At 45.6% G+C, this 12106-nt stretch overlaps 1 protein-coding gene across 3 annotated transcripts in view; it reads right to left on the reverse strand.

Moving 5' to 3' along the window:
* Nucleotides 1-12106, reverse strand: part of LOC120933120 (chromaffin granule amine transporter-like) — a 73909-nt gene that overhangs the window by 9825 nt on the left and 51978 nt on the right. The window lies entirely within an intron of this gene.

A 12106-nucleotide genomic window follows, 5' to 3' on the forward strand; every position in this document is an offset into this window, starting at 1 on the left:
ATCCAAAGGCCTGCGACTCTTATGGCTCCCTCTGTGAAGTGTCTACCTTGGTGTTTCACCCTTTCATGGTAATGCCGTATGAGCAAAGTGGTGATGTGATGGCGAGCAGGTATAATGAGAGGATTCTGTTCTTGCTCACTGAACTTAGCCTTGTTTAGGCGTCCACCAACCCTTAACGTGCCATCATTGTCAATGAATGGGTTCAGGTTAGCAATTGAACTGTTTTTTGGAATGTCCCCCTTGTCACGGATACGTCTGATTTCTGAGCCAAAGACATCCTGTTGTACACTGCATATTACGATCAGTTCAGCTTCAGCAATGTCTTTTGCAGAAAGAAGCTTTTGGCACATGTGCCAACCTTGACAGTGAGCATCTGTGAGCTTCGTGTGAAAGCAGTGTGCAATATGAACTAACCTTGCGGTGGTGCGTACCAGCCTTGTCCACTTGGAGAAACGTTCAAAGCGTTGACAGCCCAAGGCACGTCTTTGTTCAGTTCTGGTGACAAGGGTTTTAACTTCAGGACGAACCTCTGGATCCTTGTCGGGTTCTAGAAGACTGAAGACGTCAGCCGTGGTTTCTTCTGGATCAGTCAGCAAGAATTCAGGACCTGTTAACCAAGAAGAATTTACAAAGGCACTCGCAGACACTGGCCTGGTGCCATGATCTGCAGGATTAATTTCAGATGGAACATAATGCCATTGTTCAGGTTTAGATGATTTTCTTATTCTTTCTACACGGATGCTGACATAGACATAGAAACGTTTAGTCTGGTTGTATATGTAGCCCAGAACAACCTTGCTGTCTGTGTAGAATTTGATGTCATCTATCTGAATGTCTAGCTCACGCAGTATGAAATCTGCAATCTCTACAGCTAGCACAGTCCCACAAAGTTCAAGCCTAGGAATTGTGTGTTCAGGCTTGGGCGCTAACTTAGCTTTCCCAAACAGAAACCCTACATGGGTCAGATTAGCTGAATCCCTTACCTTGAGGTAGGCAACAGCTGCTATGGCCTCAGTAGATGCATCTGAGAAGATGTGCAGCTCTTTCCTCCGACTGGTAGCAAGGGAAGTCGGAGTGTAGCAGCGTGGTATATGGATTCCATCTAAGGCATGTAACGACTGTTTCCAGGACTCCCACCTTGAAAGTTTGTCTATTGGTAGTGGGGCATCCCAATCTTTGGTAGTCTCTGAGAGCTGTCTAAGTATGGATTTACCTTGTATGGTGATGGGAGCCACAAATCCCATTGGATCGTATAGGCTGTTCACCACTGACAGAACTCCACGCCTGGTAAATGGCTTGTCTGCAGAGCTGACTTGAAAGCCGAAGCTGTCCTTTAATAAGTCCCACCGTAGGCCCAGACTTCTCTGCACAGGTGGCATGTCCATCCCCAGATTTAAGTCTTTAAACCCTGTGGCATGATCGCCAGGTTGAAAGGCTTTCATAACAGCAACACTGTTTGAGGCAATCTTGTGTAGTCTGAGGTTAGCCTCAGAAAGCATAACTTGTGTCCTTTGGAGCAGGTCTATGGCTTCTTCCGATGTAGGTAAAGATTTAAGTCCATCGTCCACATAGAAATCTCTCTCGACGAAATGTCGAGCATCTGCACCATACTCCTGTTCTCCGTCAAGAGCAGTCCTTCGTAAACCGTATGTTGCGACGGCAGGTGAGGGGCTATTTCCGAAAACATGAACCTTCATGCGGTATTCAATCATCTCATTATTCATGTTGTTGTCACGGTGCCACAGAAACCTTAGGAAGTTCCTATGGTCTTCTCGTACAATAAAGCAATGAAACATTTGTTCAATGTCCGCAGTTATGGCAACTGGCTCTCTTCTGAACCTCATGAGTACACCTACAAGGTTGTTGGTAAGGTTAGGACCAGTGAGAAGAATATCGTTCAGGGATACGCCCTGATGCTTGGCACTGGAGTCGAACACTACCCTAATTTGTTTTGGCTTACGTGGATGGTACACTCCGAAGAAGGGTAGGTACCAGCACTCATCGTGTATTTGAAGAGGTGGAGCTGGCTCAGCGTGCTCATTGTCAAAGATCCTTTTCATAAAGGTAATGAAATGGTCCTTCATTTCAGGCCTGTTCTTTAGTGTTCGTTGAAGTGAGTTGAATCTGGATAAAGCCTGTTCACGATTGTTTGGCAGTTTGACCTTTGCAGCACGAAGAGGCAATGGTGCAACCCAGCTGTTAGACTCATCCTTGAAGAATTCTTTGTCCATTATTTTGATGAACTCTCTGTCTTCAACTGACAAGGCTATTTTGTTGTCGTCACTTGTGGTACAAAACACTGTGGTACCTAGGTTGTCATCACAAAGGATAGGAGTGACATCAGGTACTTGGATGATGTCAAGAGGCTTCTCCTTTATTTCATAATGGTGAGGGCACTCTTTGAAGTGGGATGCACGTCCATTTCCTAACATGTAAGTTTTGAAGGAGTGGATCTCAGATGATGTACACATTCTATCCAAGCATACATCGCCCACTATTACCCAGCCTAGATCAAGTCTTTGTGCATAAGGGGCATCCTCAGGTCCATCACACTGCTCACGTACCTTATGTACTCTAAGAATGTCTCTTCCTAGCAAGACTAAGATTTCAGCATTCATGTCCATTGCGGGAATCTCATTAGCAAGGTGCCTTAAGTGAGGATGGTGATATGCAGCCTCTGGAGTAGGACTCTCTTCTCTTTCATCTGGTATCTGGTCACACTCGACTAATGTTGGTAGGAGTATGCCCTCTTTCCCTTCGATATGAGACACCATGAACCCATCGACCCTTCTGCCGAAAGTCTCTACGCGACCAGAACAGGTTCTGAGAGTATACGGTGTGGCATGACCCTCAATGCCAAAGATCTCAAAGAATTTAGGCTTGACCAGGGATCTGTTGCTCTGTTCATCTATTATGGCATACATCCTGGCAGCTTTTTCAGGTTGACCCTCTGGGTATACCTTAACAAGGCATATCTTGGCACAGCACTTGTGATCTAAACCTTCTCCACAGACTTCTGTGCATGAAGAAGAAACATTCTCCTGGGCTAGAGCATGGCTTGGTTGCTCCCCGCCATGATTTGAGAGAGGGGTGGAGGTAGGTAGCTGCTGTGGGCTGTCTGTAAGTGGAGTAGGATGCATAGCTGTCACATGTCTTTCGCTGCTGCATTCTGTGCACTTGATGACAACTTTACAGTCCTTGGCAAAATGACTATAAGAAGCACAGCACCTGTAGCATACTCCAAGTTTCTGGAGAATCTCCCTGCGCGCTTGTAAAGTCTTTGCTCTCAGCTCTCGGCATTTCTTAAGAGGGTGAGGCTTCTTGTGAATAGGGCACTGACGATTAGGATCTTTATCTTTATCACCCGAATCACTCTGGTATGCATGAGAGGATACGGGTGGTGGGATGTCTGTCCTTTTAACAGATATTGCTCTATGAAAGTCTCTGTGTTTAGCTGCTGTGTTGTCATACCTTAGAGATGGTGATGAAGCAGGCAAGTTGGGTTCACTGAAGCTGAAGCTGGGATCATTTCTCATCCAGGCTTGTTCACTGATGAACCTGCAAAAATATGAGAATGGAGGAAAGGATACGTTATAGTCTCTTTTGTACCTTGAGCCCTGCTGCGCCCATCTCTCCTGCAGGCCGTATGGCAGTTTAGACACCACTGGATTGACACCATGAGCAGTGTCCAGGAAGCTTAGACCAGGTAGACGTGGGTCTGTCTTTGCCAACTCTAACTCCATGAGGAGGTCACTTAGATCTTGGAGCTTGCGATAGTCTTTGTTCCCTATTTTTGGGAAGTTTTGCAGTCTCTTGAATAGAGCGCTTTCTATGGCTTCTGAGCTACCATAGGCTTGCTCAAGTCTTGCCCATGTGGCAACAAGACCTGCATCTGGGTGGTCAACATGTACTGTCCTCAGTCTTTTAACACGATTTGCAGATTCTGGCCCCAGCCACCTTATGAGCAAATCAAGTTCGTTCTTGCTAGTAAGGTTGAAATTAGCAATAGCAGCCTTGAAGGTTGATCTCCAGGCCCTGTAGCTCTCTGGACAGTCATCGAACCTTGAGAGGCTGGTGATAATGAGCTCACGGCGCGCCATATAGCTGGCTAAGTCATTCAAGTCTGATCTCTCACTCTTTGGTGCCAAAGTAATCTGTGGAACCCCTTGGGTGTGAAAGTTCTCTGGTGAAGAAGGGTGAGGTTTACCAGGATGAAATGATGTTGCATGAGCGCTTAACCTTGCTGTAGTCTTTAGGGCTTCTGCTGGCTGTGGCTGGAGCTGCGGCTTGTAGCTGGAAGTCACCTTGTTGATGGCAGGAGTTGATGTGGTTTGCTGCGTAGATGCTCTTGCGTTGTGGACTTGCGGAGACTCAGGCATTTGGAGCTGGGAGGTCCCTGAGTTGAGAGTCAGAACAGTGTTGTTAGTAGGAGGTACAGGAGATGACTCTGTATCTTTGTAAACATTATGCTTTAGCACATAATCACTGGTGCGATCAATTGGATCTTCCAGTTCTGCTGGGATAAGACAGTCTGAATTAGTACTTTGACCCATTGCTTGTTCAAGGACTTTCAGCCTTGCTAGCGCACCTGCTTCCTCTTTCTCTATTTGCAGAATCTTTATTTGGGATTCCATCTCTGCTTCAAGAGCTTTGCTTTGGGCCTTCATCTCTGCTTCTTTCTTAGCAAGGGAGCTTTGCGCTTTTTTGGATTCAGCCTCAGCGCGGGCCTCTATTAGCTTGTCGCTTAATGTTGAACTTCTGGAGCGAGAGGATCTAGAAGAACGTGCAGTGTGCTTGGTTGATGTTGATCTGTGAGATCTGGTCTCTTGCAGTTGAGCAATGCGGAGTTCTGCCTTACACTGAGCATTTTGCACTAAGAGATCCCTTTGTTGGTTTAATGCATCAGTCTTGGTCAGTTCTGCTGAAGAGTCCTCTATATATTACAGTCTTGCAAGAAGGCAGTGTATTTTGCAGACAGCCGTTGGTAGTGTTCATACGCAGCAGATAGGCGAACTATAGAATCTCCTAGTTCAGCCGGTTGATCATTAAAGTGTGGCAAAACTGACATGCAGTGTGAAGTTCTGTCCCAGAAGTCCGATAGCTTGCTGGAGAACTTATCTCTAGTGTATTCATAGTTTTCTCTGAGTTTCTGTATTGGTTTTATTGTACGCTTGGGTCTTACACTCTGTTCAGCAATATCTGCAGAGTCTGCTCCCTGTACGTCTGCGGGTTCAGAGGCATGATGAATCTGCGTTGGTTCAGCTGTAAAAGAGTGTTCAGAGCCTTGTCTAGACATTTCTCACGGTTTTGTAAAAAATGGTACTGTCTCTTTAAGAAGACGAACAGCAGCTTAGACAGGTGGGGTAACACAGTTCAATTAGAGAAACAGCTTTCAACATTCACATGAAGCACATTAAGCTTGTGCGACCATGTGCTTTTCACAAGATGGCGGCTGGCACTGAGCTTGATTGCAGATTAGGCACACACATATACCCAGCATGCTGTAAGAATTCTATGCATCTTTTGACTGTTCTGACTCCGATTGTTGTGATAGCGATATATCCCTTGCTGAGACCTCTATGCCTGGCCTGTATAAGCAGATATACTCACTGCGGACAATCCTTGTCAGACAGCTGAACTCGTCAATACCGATTCATTCAAAAGAGGTGTTTATTCTTTAAACTTCAGGGGTTACAGCAGATAACAGGAACAGCAGATGAATGGTGATAGTATTGTGCGGTCAAAAGATGATGCCTTTCCTACCTACTGAGCAGAGTACATGAGTGTCCTTCTACATGTGGCTTGCTGGCTGAAGAGATGACACAGGAAGTACTCCACACAGGAAGCAGGGAGGGGCATACATACAGTGAAAATATGTGGTAACTCAAAGAATCACATAAACATGTGCATTGCAACAAAGGCCACTAGATGGCAGCATAGGATAACACATAGATTTAGCTATGAGAAAATAGTAGGCAAACCACACTATATAAACTCTAATCTATATAACAATGCTAATATTAACTGAGGCTATGCATCTCATATTCTATGCCCCTATTGGGGGCAGCACAGGGGATCAAAAGTTTGGGCACCCCAGGTAAAAATTTGTATTAATGTGCATAACGAAGCCAAGGAAAGATGGAAAAATCTCCAAAAGGCATCAAATTACAGATTAAACATTCTTATAATATGTCAAAAAAAGTTAGATTTTATTTCCATCATTTACACTTTCAAAATTACAGAAAACAAAAAAATGGCGTCTGCAAAAGTTTTGGCACCCTGCAGAATTTATAGCATGCACTGCCCCCTTTGCAAAGCTGAGACCTGCCAGTGTCATGGATTGTTCTCAATCATTGTCTGGGAAGACCAGGTGATGTCAATCTCAAAGGTTTTAAATGCCCAGACTCATCTGACCTTGCCCCAACAATCAGCACCATGGGTTCTTCTAAGCAGTTGTCTAGAGAACTGAAACTGAAAATAGTTGACGCTCACAAAGCTGGAGAAGGCTATAAGAAGATAGCAAAGTGTTTTCAGATGTCAAAATCCTCTGTTCGGAATGTAATTAAGAAATGGCAGTCATCAGGAACAGTGGAAGTTAAAGCAAGATCTGGAAGACCAAGAAAAATATGAGACAGAACAGCTTGCAGGATTGTGAGAAAAGCTATTCAAAACCCACGTTTGACTGCACGATCCCTCCAGAAAGATCTGGCAGACACTGGAGTTGTGGTACACTATTCCACTATAAAGAGATACTTGTACAAATATGGTCTTCATGGAAGAGTCATCAGAAGAAAACCTCTTCTACGTCCTCACCACAAAAATCAGCGTTTGAACTTTGCAAATGAACATATAGACAAGCCTGATGCATTTTGGAAACAAGTTCTGTGGACCGATGAGGTTAAAATATAACTTTTTGGCTGGAATGAGCAAAGGTACGTTTGGAGAAGAAAGAGCACAGAATTTAATGAAAAGAACCTCTGTCCAACTGTTAAGCATGGGGGTGGATCAATCATGCTTTGGGGTTGTATTGCAGCCAGTGGCACAGGGAACATTTCACGAGTAGAAGGAAAAATGGATTCAATAAAATGTCAGGAAAATTTTGGATGGTAACTTGATGCCATCTGTGAAAAAGCTGAAGTTAAAGAGATGATGGCTTCTACAAATGGATAATGATCCTAAACACACCTCAAAATCCACGGGGGATTACATCAAGAGGCGTAAACTGAAGGTTTTGCCATGGCCTTCACAATCTCCTGACCTCAACATAATTGAAAATCTATGGATAGACCTTAAAAGAGCAGTGTGTGACAGACAGCCCAGAAATCTCAAAGAACTGGAAGACTTTTGTAAGGAAGAATGGGCAAAGATACCTCAAACAAGAATTGAAAGACTCTTGGCTGGCTACAAAAAGCGTTTACAAGCTGTGATACTTGCCAAAGGGGGCAGTACAAGATATTAACTCTGCAGGGTGCCCAAACTTTTGCAGACACCATTTTTTTGTTTTCTGTAATTTTGGAAGTGTAAATGATGGAAATAAAATATAACTTTTTTTGACATATTATAAGAACATCCAATCTGTAATTTGATGCCTTTTGGAGATTTTTCCATCTTTCCTTGGCTTCGTTATGCACATTAATACAAATTTTTACCTGGGGTGCCCAAACTTTCGATCCCCACTCTAGGGAACATTTAGAAATGTTAATTGTGCCTAATCAGTTCCCTGGAAATGTACTGTTTGTCTTAAATGCCTCCTGAAAAATAGCAGTGTACTTCCTGGTATGTGAGTGTGCCTAGGCACTTATGTGACTACAGCCTCATAGCTGTATATCTGCAGTGTGAGATCTAAGGCACTGCTACCTATGACTACTATTTTCACTGGTAAGTTAGTAATAGCCTGCAGAAGGATCATAGGTAATACTGGTGACTAGTCCTTTGCCCTCTACTTGCCTTTTTTGGGTGCAGCTTCCAAGGTTTAGCTCCTCTTTAAATATATCCTCCAGCCTTAAAACAAACATTTGCTTTGCCAATACATGACAAAGCAACAGGTTGTCATTAAACCCTTTCCTCCTCAGTAACATTTATTTTTTTCTTCCCTCCTCCGCGGCTGTTTCTTTGGAAGTGTTATGATCTAAGAAATATATCTGATACCACTGTATAATGAACATGGAGTTCACTACTCGTGACAGCACTGGGCTAGTCAGCAAGTACCAGCGTTGCCACATGTGTAGACTCCCCAGCCTTGTGTAAAGTGTTTTATGCACTCCCAAAAGAATTGGCAGAGAAAGATGAGTATGGGCTGTTGGGGCTTTAAAACATAACCCTAAATTGTAAAATAATTATGTTTGTTAAAGCGGAGATCCACCCAAAAGTGGTACTTCTGCTCATTTGTCTCCTCTTCCCCTCCGGTGCCACAATTGGCACCTTTCGGGAGGGGCGACAGGATACCTGGCCCACTTCCGGGAGTCCACACCGCGGCCCATGACGTCACCGTGGGGCTCCCTCCTCCTCCCCCTCCGAGTTCCCTTACCCGCCATGGTGGCGGCAGCACCCAACAGCTGATGGAAACATCAGCTGCGGTGCCGACATCACTGGACTCCAGGACAGGTAAGTGTCCTATTATTAAAAGCCAGCAGCTGCAGTATGTGTAGCTACTGGCTTTCATTTTTTTATTTTGGGCGGACCTTCGCTTTAATAAGCCCTAAAGAAGTAGACAAAGGACCAGATTCACATATAGCGGCGTATCTTTTGGCCGGCGTAGCGCATCCCATTTTTACTACGCCGACGTAACATAGTGAGGCAAGGCCAGTATTCACAAAGCACTTGCTCCCTAAGTTACGTCGGCGTAGCGAAAATGGGCCGGCGTAAGCCCGCCTAATTCAAATTAGGCAGGTAGTGGGCGTGCTACATGTAAAGTAACCGTCACCCCATGTAAATGAAGGGCCGTTGGTACGGCGCATGCGCGCGCATGCTCAGAATCACGTCGCAAATACTCCCTACGATACGACGGCTCAATGCGTACGACGTGAACCTAACTTACGCCCAGCCCCATTAACGTACGACTTACGTAAACGACGTAAAATCTGACGGCAGTTCCGACGTCCATACCTTGCATGGGCTACGCTACCTAGAGAGGTGTTTTATCTTTACGCCGGCGTATGTCTTACGTAAACGACGTAGCTTACTGCGACTGGCGTACGTATGTTCGTGAATCGGCGTATCTTGCTCATTTACATATTCAACGCGTAAATCAACGTAAACGCCCCTAGCGGCCAGCGTAAATATGCACACAAGATACAATGGCGTAGGAGACTTACGTCAGTCGTATCTTGGCAACAGTGAGGCGTATCTCATTTTAAGAATGCGCGTAAAGATGCGACGGCGCTCATTCAGACTTACGACGGCGTATCTACTGATACGCCGTTGTAAGTCTCTCTGAATCTGGCCCAAAGTCTTTAAAATATGTCAGCCTTCGTTCTAAACTTAAAAAAAAAATACTCCCTGTTCTGTATGTCTCTTTTGGACAATGGCATTGCCACTCCCTGACATAGTGTGAAACTGGCCATACACTCTTTTTTACTCATTCAGGCACTTGGCTTAACACAAAAAAATCAAACAGAATCCTCCATCCACACTACACCGTATGGATGGATGAGTCTCCCACTGAATCTACTGTATCTTGAATACTCGAACAACGGTACATGGTGTTAGGTGTGATCCTGGACTCTGACTTTTCCTTCGGCCAAAAATATATTGGGGGCCAGATTCTCAGAAGAGATATTGGGGGCCAGATTCTCAGAAGAGATACGCTCCAGATACGCCGTCGTATCTCTGAGTTGCGCCGTCGTATCTATGCGCCTGATTCTTAGAATCAGTTACGCATAGATTTGTATTAGATCCGACCGGCGTAAGTCTCTTACGCAGTCGGATTGTAACTGCATATTTACGCTGGCCGCTAGGGGCGTGTACGCTGATTTACGCGTCGAAATATGTAAATCAGCTAGATACGCGAATTCACAAGCATACGCCCGGCCGACGCAGTACAGTTACGCTGTTTACGTTAGGCTTTTCTCGGCGTAAAGTTACCCCTGCTATATGGTGGCGTACCAATGTTAAGTATGGCCGTCGTTCCCGCAACGAAATTTGAAAATTTTAAGTCGTTTGCGTAACTCGTCCGTGAATGGGGCTGGACGTAATTTACGTTCACGTCAAAACCAATACGTCCTTGCGGCGTATTAGGAGCAATGCATACTGGGAGATTTCCACGGACGACGCATGCGTTCGTGTAAAACGTCAATCACGTCGGGTCACAGAACATTAACATAAAACACGCCCCCCTGTCCCACATTTAAATTAGGCGGGCTTGCGCCGGCCGATTTACGCTACGCCGCCGCAACTTACGGAGCAAGTGCTTTGAGAATACAGCACTTGCCCGTCTAAGTTGCGGAGGCGTAACGTAAATCGGATACGTTACACCGCCGCAAAGATACGCCGCTGTACGAGAATCTGGCCCTAAGTGTCCAAATGTTGCGACCTTTGTAACATTAACAAAATTCTCCCCTTCCTAACAAACAACACCACCAAGCTACTAATTCAGTTCCTTGTCTAGACTATTGCAATTTCCTTCTTGTTGGCCTACCTTTATATAGGCTATTCCAGAATGCTGCTGCCAGTCTCATCCACTGTACCAACAACTAAGTGTCTGCCACCTCTCCCAGTTCCTCCACTTATATTGACTGCCAAACAAATAAAACTCAAAATACTAACAACATCATACAAAGCCATCCACAACTCTGCTGCAAGCTACATCACCAACCTCGAATCAAAATAACCCTGAACTGTTCTGTTCACTTTTCCCAAAATCTCCTGCTCTCTGGCCCCCTCATTACCTCCTCCTGTGTTCACCTTTGGGACTTCCCCAGAGTCTCTCCTGTCCTCTTGAACTCCCTACCCCAACCTATATACCTATCTTCTTCTTTATCCACCTTTAGGCTCGATTCACATCTATGCATATTGCTTTTGAGCATTTCTGCAGAAGCAGGTGCTTGCCACGGTTTTGGACACGCGTTTTTGCTGCGATTTGCGTTTTTTTTTTTTTACACTGTATATAGCTGGTTGCTAAGGAGGTGACCGGGAAGCCGTCCGCCGCATCCTTAACAACCGATGAGTCATCAGTTGTCAGCTAGCTTCTGGCTGAATGTCAAAAAAAAGAATTGCTGGCTAAAAAAAAAAAATTGAGAAAAAAAACAGCGTGGTGTCCCCCCCCCCCCCCAGGTCCATACCAGGCCTTTGGTTCTAGTATGGATTCGGAGGGGACCCCCCCACACCAAAATAAAAAAAAAATGGCATGGGTGTCCTCCCAAAATCCCTATCAGACCTTTATCCGAGCATGCAGCCCGGCAGGTCAGGAAAGGGAGGGGATGAGCGAGTGCCCCCCCTCTCCTGAACCATACCAGGCTGCATGCCCTCAACATGGGGGGATGGGTGCTTTGGGGCAGGGGGGCTATGCGCCCCCCACCACAAAGCACCTTGCCCCCATGTTGATGGGGACAAGGGCCTCTTCCCAACAACCCTTGCCCGGTGGTTGTCGGGGTCTGCTGGTGGGGGGCTTATCGGAATCTGGAAGCCCCCTTTAACAAGGGGGCCCCCAGATCCCTGCCCCCCACTATGTGAATGAGAATGGGGTACATTGTACCCCTACCCATTCACTATAAAAAAAGTAGTGTAGTGTAAAAAAATTGTTTTTGACAAGTCGTTTATTAAAAATCGTCTTCTCTGCTTCTTCCTCCATCTTTTCCTGCATCTTCATCCTCCGGTCTTCTTCTCCCCCTGCTTCTTCTTCCGCTATTTTTCTGTCTTCTTTGTCCGGTGTTCTCCTTCCTATGCTGCTGCTCCCGCCACTCCTCCTCTAAAGCAGCGTCCCGCTGATCTGTCGGTGCCAATGTCCTGCATTACTTAAATAACGGCAGGGCGGGGCAATCGGATTACGTCATATGGAGACCACACCCTCTTGTGATGTCATCGCCCGGGGCATGATGGGTTTGTGACGTCACAAAGGCGTGGCCATTGGATTATATAATTTGATTTCCACGCCCCCGCCGTTATTTAA

This window comes from Rana temporaria, chromosome 3, assembly GCF_905171775.1.
Source record: "Rana temporaria chromosome 3, aRanTem1.1, whole genome shotgun sequence".
NCBI classification, from domain to species: Eukaryota; Metazoa; Chordata; class Amphibia; order Anura; family Ranidae; genus Rana; species Rana temporaria.